General features: G+C 31.8%; 1 long non-coding RNA gene across 4 annotated transcripts; it reads right to left on the bottom strand.

The window, feature by feature from the left end:
• Positions 1-7,361: 7,361 nt before the first annotated feature.
• On the bottom strand, positions 7,362-10,147 carry LOC136063787 (uncharacterized). Of its 4 annotated transcripts, none has more exons than XR_010625440.1 (4): positions 9,995-10,147; positions 7,906-8,006; positions 7,796-7,837; positions 7,362-7,650 (listed from the first exon to the last, which is right to left on the bottom strand). It is a non-coding gene; the product is annotated as an uncharacterized LOC136063787 (long non-coding RNA). The 4 variants fall into 4 exon arrangements; XR_010625441.1 differs by having other exon boundaries at positions 7,967-8,006; XR_010625439.1 differs by having other exon boundaries at positions 7,796-8,006.
• Between the last annotated feature and the right edge of the window lie 948 nt (positions 10,148-11,095).

Here is an 11,095-nt window from a genome sequence, read left to right as displayed (position 1 = left end):
GTGGTGGTTTTTTTTTTTTTTTTTTTTTTTTTTTTTTTTTTTTTTTTTTTTTTTTTTGATGTGTGTGTTTGCTCCTAGGTAAGGAAAAAAAAAATTTATTTTTTAAAATTTTTTAAAGGACCAAGTTGTTTGTTTTGGGTAAAATTGGTTGATTGGGCTTAATTTTTTTTTTTTTTAAATTTTGCTATTGGTAGTTGTAAGGACCACAGAATTAGACAGCCCAAACTCACTTAGAATAGTGGATTTGTACAGTTCAACCTTGTCTCAAATCAATAAATTTGTGAGAGAGGGAAACAAACAACAAGAGGAGACTTTGCACGAGGATGAAAATAAGGAAGAAATGGCTAATATTATTAAATAGATGAGCTAATCTCTCAATACAAGCTAGCCTGAGGAGGCCAATGTTATACAGAAAATGGTACTATTCACTCTCTTCTCACAGTGTTTTTCTTGTTTCTTTTCTATTTCTTGAGACTTGTGTCTGGATCCCTTTCTCTGAAAATCCTATTTTTCTTATATACTCTCCCTCTTTCACATCTTGACCTCCCATCTTTACCTAATGAATCTCTCCTCATGACACTTGTCACTTTTACATCTGAAGAAGCTGGTAAAAGGAGTTTGCTTAGCTGTGACTTACACTATTCAGGTCCATTCCTCATCAATGTAGTTAATAAAGCTATTGCTCACCATTTAATGCAGGGGCAACAAACTACTCCAAATTGGAAACTTCCCCTATTCTCACTGATTCTCTCTCTTCAGACCATTCTTCCTACCTGGAATGCCTTAGAGTCCTTTGTCTCATCCCCTCCTCTCTTCGGGCGAATTTCCTCTTCAAGCACGTGATACCCCTACATCAGTATTGCAACTCTTCAATTTCGTCCTCGATCCTCGGCACCCACAGTAGTTTTTGTTGTTGCGCTAATTTTTTGGGCTTGAATATATTTTTTTTTAGATTTTTGATTAATAAAAAAAATTTTGGCCTTTAAAATGAGAAAAATGTTAAAGATAAAACTTTTTATTATTTTTATAAATTAATGATGTGATGAATGGTTATTGGTAAGTAAAAAATTGATATAAGTGGTGGGTCTAGATACAAACCAATAAGAATTTGTTATCTCATCGGTTTGTAAATGTACGTTTTTAGACCCCTATAAGCTAGATTGTTTAACTTAATTAATTAACCAAGTAGATACTTAGGTTTATTATTCAGATCTAAGTCAAACAAACATAAATCATATTATGTAAAGCAGCGAAAAATAAAGAACACAAAGATCTGATAATCCAGGAAAACCAAACAGGTAAAAAACCTAGGGAGGATTTAACCTAACTATCTTCAAGGTAAAACAGATCCACTATGAAAGAATTGAAGTTTGTATAATAGAACTTAGACTACTAACATCATATTGCTACCTCGTGTAGAAAACTTACTACTATGACCACGTGACAGCTCCAAGTCCACGGACTACTTCTTTCCTTGGCCTTTGCAAAACACAAACACTCACATTTGTGACTTTGAGATCCCACTCAAAGGTTTAGCAATGTGACTCCAAGACCACCTTTGAAGGTTTAGATCATCAGCACCTTTGATGACTAGAAAAGGTAGCAATTTCTACAACACGGATCTTGAGATTCTTCAAGGAATAGCACCGGTAGAAGACATGAGAGAGCTTTTTGGGTACAAAACCCTAGATACAAAAGAGACACACTCTTCTCTCTCTAAAAAGCCTTATAAAAAACGTGCTTAGGATTTCTTTTATATACTAGGAGTGTTTTACTTGAAACCCAATACATTTAAGTAGAGTCTGGGTTGAAATAGAATTTTGCAGATACGTGTTTCGATTGGTCGAGCCTGTCTTTTGATTGATCGAACTAGGCAGTTTTCGAACTCTTCTTTCTGCAGCTTGTATATTCTTGAATCTTGACTTATATCAACTTGAGCATTGTCTAATAATACCTATAGACTCTAAGATCTATATCTAGACAAGTTTGTGTTCACGATTTGCCAATTGTTCTAAACTTTCAGAACCTAACAATAAAAATATTATAGAAAATTTTGTGGCTAGAGTATTACTCTTAAAAGAATCAATAATATTGTTAGGGGGGCTAAATGTAATTTTATAGAACAAAATTGTTCTACACACACACACACACACACACACACAAATACTATTTAAAAAAAATATATTTGGGGGGGTGGGGGATTACCCCCAAAGTCCAAGCTTAGGTCCATCTATCTAAAACCCATGTTCCAAGTAACTTTCAGCATTGTTCGTTTTTTGCACTATTGTTATGTGCGATGTAGGACAGAATTACTATTTAATTTTTGTAATTTATTAATTTTAGTATTTAAACTATAATTTTCGTTATTTTAGGTTCAGGGTTATTGTTTCCTTATTTATAGGTTCTTTTATTGCTTTTTAGGTCAAGTTTGGTTCCTATTATGTTTATGTATTAATTAAGATTTATTTTAAAATATATTTGATTGTCTGTCAAGTTTTATGGAGCCCTTAAATAGGCTTCCAAGTAACTTTTTCTCTTGTGGATTCAAGGAGTCCTTATAGATTTAAGAATCCCTCGTGGATTCGTTGTTATTTTTCAGAAGCAAACATGTTTTGCTTCTATTTTCTTGAAGAAGACGTGTTTCGCTGCTTGTCACTTTTGCAACCCGCATCAATGTGCCTTCAAACTTTATTTTATTTTAGTAAGTAAACAAAGTAACAAACAACTCTGAAGTTTATTGATTTTCCTTCGATTCTTCTTGAATTTCTACGTTCAACTAATTCGAACTTTTTTACAAATTCAAATTTTTCGAGGCATTTACCATTAGGTGATTTATACGAATCATTCATTTTTCTTTCATGGAGTTTGTCCATTATACATATGGTTACATATTTAAAAAAAACACAAAAACCATTTAACTGCAATAATTGCGCCAATGCTAGAAATAGTTTATGCAGAAAACAGTGAACAATTTTTATGAGAAAACAGTGAATAGTTTTAATTAATGCAAAAAAAAAAAATTATGAATGCAGTAAGTAGATTTGAATATACAGTAAATATGATGTGCAAAGAGCAAATTTTATTAATGTAGAAACAGATTTTATCAATGCTGAAAAATATATTTGATTATTGTGAAATTCAAACATGAAAAAGCATTCAGATTTGGCGTTTAAATTTAGAAAACATGATTTCACTAGGTGTTTTATGAGAAAACAATAAACAATTTTTTAAACAGTAAATAGAAAATAATTTATGTAGAAAAGAGAGTGAACAATTTCTTAAATAATACTGAACAGAAAATAATTTTATGCAAAATCGTAGAAATAGTTTATACAGAAAACAGTGAACAATTTTTATGAGAAAACAATGAACAATTTTAATTAATGTAGAAATTAAATTCATATTTTGAAATTAAAATCTCTATATTTTACAATGCTTCTATTTAAATAAATAAAAACATAAAAAAGTCACTTATTTTTATCTTTATGTTTATTTGTTCGTTATCCCCAAACAAAAACAAAAACAAAAAAAAACAATTTACACAGTACTCGAGTTTGGGAAACTCAAGTACTGTGTAAATTTTTTTTTTCTGCATTTTATTTATAAAATGTACCCGAGTCTGGTATACTCGAGTACTGTGTTTCATGGAACTCGAGTACCACATAATTTTTTTTTAATCACAGAAATTTCATGTCAGTAATGCCACGGTAGCAGAATTGAGAGGAACTCGAGTTTCTGAAACTCGATTTCTAGAAAAAGTGGTACTTTGCTATTTATTTCCGAAACAGTGATTTTTTGCTAAAAATTTCAAAAAAAAGTGGTATTTGGCCATTTTGGCCCAGTTCTTTTGTCATATTCGGTGGTTTCCTTATCTTTTTTCTCACATTTGACGGTTCCATCGTCACATTGTGCAGTTCCAACATCACATGTGACGGTTTTTTTGCCATATTTACTGGTTCCTTTACTTTTTTCTCATATTTGACTGTTCCATCTTCACATTGTGCAGTTCCAATATCATATGTGACAGTTCTTTTCTCACATTTGGTGGTTCACTTACTTTTCTCTCACATTTGACAGTTTTATCCTCACATTGTACAGTTCCAACACCACATGTGATAGTTATTTTCTCACATTTGGTTGTTTTCTTACTTTTTTTCTCACATTTAACGATTCCATCATCACATTATGCAGTTTCAACATCACATATGATAGTTTTTTGTCACATTTAGTGGTTCCTTTACTTTTTTCTCACATTTTACTGTTCCATCTTCACATTGTGTAGTTCCAACATCACATGTGACAGTTCTTTTCTTAAATTTGGTGGTTCCCTTACTTTTTTTCTCACATTTGACGGTTCCAGCCTCACATTGTGCAGTTTCAACATCAAATGTGACAGTTCTTTTGTTACATTCGGTAATTTTCTTATTATTTTTTTTTTCACATTTAACGGTTCTATCGTCACATTGTGCAGTTTCAAATCACATGTGACAGTTCTTTTGTCACATTTCGTGGTTCCCTTACTTTTTGCTCACATTTGACGGTTCCATCTTCACATTGTGCAGTTTCAACATCACATATGACAGTTTTTTCTCAAATTTGGTGGTTCCCATACTTTTTTCTCACATTTGACGATTCCATCCTCACATTGTGCAATTATAATATCGCATTTGATTGTTCTTTTCTCACATTTGGTGGTTTTCTTACTTTTTTTTCTCACATTTGACAATTCCATCGTCACATTGTGCAGTTCTAACATCATATATGACAATTTTTTGTCACATTTAGTGGTTCCCTTACTTTTTTCTCATATTTGACTATTCCATATTCACATTGTGTAGTTCCAACATTACATGTGACAGTTCTTTTCTCAAATTTGGTAGTTCTCTTACTTTTTTCTCATATTTGACGGTTCCATCCTTGCATTGTGCAGTTTCAACATCACATGTGACAATTCTTTTGTCACATTTGGTAGTTTCTTTCTTCTTTTTTTCTCACATTTGACGGTTCCATCGTCACATTGTGTAGTTCCAACATCACATGTGACAGTTCTTTTGTCACATTTAGTGGTTCCCTTACTTTTTGCTCACATTTGAAGGTTCCATCTTCACATTGTACAGTTTCAACATCACATGTGACAGTTTTTTCTCACATTTGGTGGTTTCCGTACTTTTTTCTCACATTTTACGATTTCATCCTCACATTGTGCAGTTCTAATATCACATGTGATAGTTCTTTTCTCATATTTGTTGGTTCTTTTACTTTTTTTTTCTCACATTTGACGATTTCATCGTCACATTGTGCAGTTCCAACATCACATATGACAGTTTTTTTGTCACATTTAGTGGTTCCCTTACTTTTTTATCACATTTGACTGTTCTATCTTCACATTGTGTAATTTCAACATCACATGTAACAATTCTTTTATCACATTCGGTGGTTTTCTTATTTTTTTTCTCACATTTGATGGTTCCATATTCACATTGTGCAGTTCCAACATCACATGTGACAGTTTTTTTGTCACATTTAGTGATTTCATTACTTTTTTCTCACATTTTACGGTTTCATCTTCACATTGTGCAGTTCCAATATCACATGTGACAGTTCTTTTCTCACATTTGGTGGTTCCCTTACTTTTTTTCTCACATTTGACAGTTTTATACTCACATAGTGCAGTTCCAACATCACATGTAATAGTTCTTTTCTCACATTTGGTAGTTCTCTTACTTTTTTTTCACATTTGACGATTCCATCGTCAGATTGTGCAGTTCCAACATCACATATGACTTTTTTTTGTCACATTTAGTAGTTTCCTTACTTTTTTCTCACATTTAACTATTCCATCTTCACATTGTGTTGTTCCAACATCACATGTAATAGTTCTTTTCTCACATTTAGTGGTTCCCTTACTTTTTTCTCACATTTAGCGGTTCCATCCTCATATTATGCAGTTTCAATATCACATGTGGCAATTCTTTTGTCACATTCAGTGGTTTCCTTATTTTTTTTCTCACATTTGACGGTTTCATCTTCACATTATGCAGTTCCAACATCACATATGACAGTTTTTTCTCACATTTGGTGGTTCCCGTACTTTTTTTCTCACATTTGACAGTTTCATCCTCTCATTGGGCAATTTCAACATCACATATGATAGTTCTTTGGTCACATTCAGTGGTTTCCTTATTTTTTTTCTCACATTTGATAATTCCATCGTCATATTATGCAGTTCCAACATCACATGTAACAGTTCTTTTCTCACATTTGGTGGTTTCCTTATTTTTTTCTTACATTTGACAATTTCATCCTCATATTGTGCTGTTCCAACATCACATGTGACAGTTCTTTTCTCACATTCGATGGTTCCCTTATTTTTTTCTCACATTTGATGGTTCCATCCTTATATTGTGCAGTTCCAACATCACATTTGCTAGTTCTTTTGTTACATTTAGTGGTTCCTTTATTTGTTTCTCAAATTTGATAGTTCCATTATCACATTGTGCATTTTCAATATCAAATTTGACAGTTCTTCAGTCACATATAATGGTTCCTTTATTTTTTTTCTCAAATATGATGGTTCAATTCTCAAATGTTTACAGAAAATGCTATAGATTTGACACAATTTTTTGGGAACTAATATACGAAACCAATACAATTTTCTGTTGATAACCCTTGCCTCATTACATAGTGTTGAGATTGACCATAACATTTAATCTGAGGCTCCATTGAGTGCATGAAAGCATGATTTGGCATCCTCTTTCACCATGAAGTTCTTGAATTCCCTTATCTTGGCCAACTATGCTACCCATAAAATGGCCATTACTTCTGTCATTAAAGGACCACTGGAATTAAACTTTTTTGTCCAAGCTTTAAGATAGACTGCATTTCATCTCAAGCTACTTCTCTCTCTCTCTCTCTCAGTGAGTCTTAGAATCTCTCTCACCCTTTGCATTTGAGATATTTTGAAATTTTCAATTTCATATTTTAATAAAAAGATATTGGATTGTATAAAGAGTCTCAATCTCTCTCACTATCTTTACCTTTCCAAGTAACTCTTTCAAATGGATGGCTCAAATTGTCATTGTTTGTCAATTAAAGTGAAACACTTGATAATAATGACCTATGAGTTCCAAAATATCATCATTGTTGTCTCAAAGCTTGAGAAATGCTTTAGATTATTATTTTTTTATTTGATAATGAAATTAAAGGGCAAATGGGTCAGAGAATATTTTATCATTCTATTCCAAAAAAATATCCTTAAGCAAGCGTGAGAAATCAAATCAAAAGAAAATAGAAGATGATTCAATATGATTCATGAAGAAATAATAAAGAACAAAAATTCATTGCGGTTGATACCACAGACAGAGAAGGTTATAGCACCTACACTTTTATCTTAGTACAAACTACAAATGTCAAAACTCAAAATTGAAGGTTGTGTATTATCTAGATGATGTATACAGTGCTCTTGTTTGCTAATAGATAAAGACTCGCATTCACACTTATACAAAGCATTGTCATTTGAGAGGCTGAAAAAAAAAATCCAATAGCTCTATTTTTTAGTGCTTTAAATAATTTAAAACATTGTTGTTTATTATCCTTTGAAAGCACTAGCTCTGCTGCCAACTTATATCGAAAAAGTTCCAACAAGTCCTCCTACAAAATAATGAGACGTGTAATTAAAAATTATTCCACAACAATGGAACCAAATCTTAATATAATTCTTTCTTCTAAAATAGAAAAAAGAAACAAACATAAATTTATTAAAAAAAGAATTCTGCAAGGAAGGAGCCACAAGAACCTGCTTCATAATGGAAATCAAAAGTTGTCCTGCACAAATATTCTGTAAAGATGGATATCAAAAGTTGAGACATTATAAGAGCTTTGTATAGAAAGGGGTTTTGTTCTTACATAACATGAATTTCCTTTCATCTTTGATGTAGTCTTGAATTCATAGAGTTGCTTAACTTACCATAAAGGCATAAAGTTATAATCCAGACATTGTTTGACATCTATAAAAAAAACATACAAATTCATTAAATTGGAATTTTCTATATGCTAAGTTGAATGCTTGATGGTAACAAAAAAAATAAATAAATAAATAACAAATAGATAGCAGTCAAGGAAAAAGCATATAGTTATAAAGAAGACGAAACTACACTATCGGTCCCTAAACTCAATTATTGAAACCAAGTTCCTTGTTTTATTCTAATTTCTTATTTTTGATATCTGTTATTTCTAGGAAATCTGGAGTGCCCCTAGAAGAAAATATTGTTGCATAGGGAAATAATTTGGCAAGGAAGACCTGAACACCAATGCTTTCTCATAACAATATTATCCTGAAGAGGATTTTCATAACCAAGAAAAAGATGGACTGTTCAGTACAAATAGAAGGTGACATTTCCTTATTCCTTCAAAATCTGAAATTGGTCTCCACTAATTACTAGAGCATTAGAGAAAAGCTTCAATTTTTTTCTTTTTCACACAGAGGTACTTTCCATTTATCAGACTTCTTAATATTATATAGTTGAAAATTTTCATTTTCTGCACTCACTAGATCTGGAAATCAAAGTTCGTATGATACAAATGTTTGAGAATATATATGTTAGTCCATCTGAATTTTGAAATATATATTAAGAAATTAAGGTGAAAACTATTGTAAAGTTCTATGTGATGTGGTTTTAGTGTTGCTTGAGTCCTTGTTTTGTTGTTTTAGATGCCTATGTAGTCCCTTTATCCACTGTTTCTTTTCTAGAAATATGAAGGAAATATTAAGACATATTTCAATGAAATGATTTTTTAGCAAGATCTCTGGCAGTACATCTAATAGCTGGTTCTAGATTTCAGTAGTTCTGAGTTAGGACAAAAACAACTCTTTTGATCTCTGTTAAACAAATTGCCTATGTTTCACTAGTACTTAGCCTCTAAAGCCAAATGCCAGGATAATATTTCACTTAAAAGGACAAAGATGTTGTTGGAATCCCAATGTATTTAGGTTATCATTTATAAGTCCAAAGGTATTGCTAATTCAAATAAAAATGTTAGAAAGACAATTGTCTCATATCCTTCTATATTTTGTTTCTTGTGGATTTCAGGATTGAGGGACATGAGTTTTGGCATATTGACAATTAAAGAATTTTGGTCTCAAGTTGCAGTTTTTAAATTACTCCAACATCCATAAAAGTAATAGAAAAAGATGCTACTAAATGGCAAGCTGCAACGGGCTAACAGAAGATTAATTTTTAATAGTTTTAATTCTTTCCCTAGCAATGTGGCTTCTTCCGTGGGTGATTTAGATCCCTGTGCATCGGCCTAAACCTTCTGCATTGTGCCTCTTTGGAAGAAACTATACCACATCTTTATCTGTATTCTTCTTCTTTTTATATTCAATGGAAGAGGGAGGATGGTTCCACCATCCATCCCACCTCCATTATTCAAGGATGAGAATTTGACATTGTTTTCCTGTCTTTTGAGTTATAATTTGTCCCCATTTTTGAACTTTGTATAGTTTCCACTTTCCACTGTGTTTTTCCCATTCTAAATCATTTATTTATGCCAATACTTGTATTATAAATCAACAAATTCTTAACAAAACTAAACCAGGGCAGTTCTGATCCTTACCAGTAGATAGAAACCCACAAAAAATCAGAAACAAATCAAAAAAAACTCACAGACAAATTAGAAAAAAATCAAACGAAACCCCAAAAAATCATAACAAATCAAACAAAATCAACAGAAAAATCATAAACATATCAAATGAAACCCACAGAGGCACAAATAAACCTAGACAATCGTATCAATATTTTGTGATTCAGATCTACAATTGATGGAAGAGACAGAATCCATGGCATGCAAACAGATCACTAGGGTTTTTCCCTAACTTCAACAAATATAGAGGAAAAGGGTTAAGAATCAAAATCCCTAAATGAATGCTATAAGAAATTTAGAGACTCTAGATTGTAAAGACATAGGATGCCAGAAAATAGATTCAGTGATATACCTAAGAACATCAGCAATGAAAGTTGGAGAGGAGATGCCGAGATGCGAGAGAAGAACCTGCTTCAGTCAAATCATATGAGATGCCAGAGAAGAAGAAGCAGAACCAGAACCGAATGTTTTTTTTTTCTTTTTCGATTTTATATGTTAACCTGACTAGCCGGTAACTGATATCCTATTAAAATTACATAAACGGCTAAGATTAAAAATAAGTAAATCCAATGGCTAAAACTTATGTGGGTACCGTACCCCCTAAAAAAAAGGGGGTACAGGAGAATGACCCTACTCATTTTTTGATTACAAAGTTTTATATCTTATCATTTATGAGGAGGGACCCCAAATGATGTATGATCCACATATCTAAAGATAAATTACTATTAAATTCTGCCTTTTATGGTGATGACTGATGAGTTGCCAATATAACCAAAGCAACTCCCAAGTACAAATAGAGCATCTTTATATGCAAATAGATTGCAAAGGTGGAGAAGAGCAAGCTTGGAAGCATAGATATGGCTATAGGAACTACATGAACAATTTTTGAAGAATTATAATACAACACGGGTATGACTCTCTAAATGAAATGTACATGCTTTTCTAGAGAGCAAGGGTACACAAACACCATTGTTTACAAAGAAACTTATATCAATCTTCTTAAGGTAAAATTCCTTCAATTACAATATATACTTTTGAATTATTCTTAACTAAATTCCACCAAAATTTTCACATTATTTAGGGTGAACCATCCACTATGCCTTCATACATGTTAATGCATGTTATGTGTATCTTTTGTTTAATTAAATATAATTTTCATGGTTTAAATTAATTTATTTTTTTTCCTCCATGTTATTCTGAATGTGGTGATGGTGTATTTTTATTTTTGATAGTTTCCATAGTATTTCTTTTGCTTCCTTCTACTTTTAATTTTGCAAAAATATTGCAAAGATACTTGACTTTCTCTTGTATTTTAAGTGACCAAAAAAAAAAAAAAAAAAACAACAACAACAACAAAAGGAGAGAAATTTTAAGATTTACTCTGCTTAAAAATTGTTTATATTTCTATTTGGTGAGTGGAATTAATTATGATCTATTATATTATTAAAGACCT

Source organism: Quercus suber, unplaced genomic scaffold, assembly GCF_002906115.3.
Source record: "Quercus suber isolate HL8 unplaced genomic scaffold, Cork oak 2.0 scaffold_578, whole genome shotgun sequence".
In the NCBI taxonomy this organism is placed as follows: domain Eukaryota; kingdom Viridiplantae; phylum Streptophyta; class Magnoliopsida; order Fagales; family Fagaceae; genus Quercus; species Quercus suber.
This window is presented reverse-complemented; position numbering and strand designations above follow the sequence as displayed.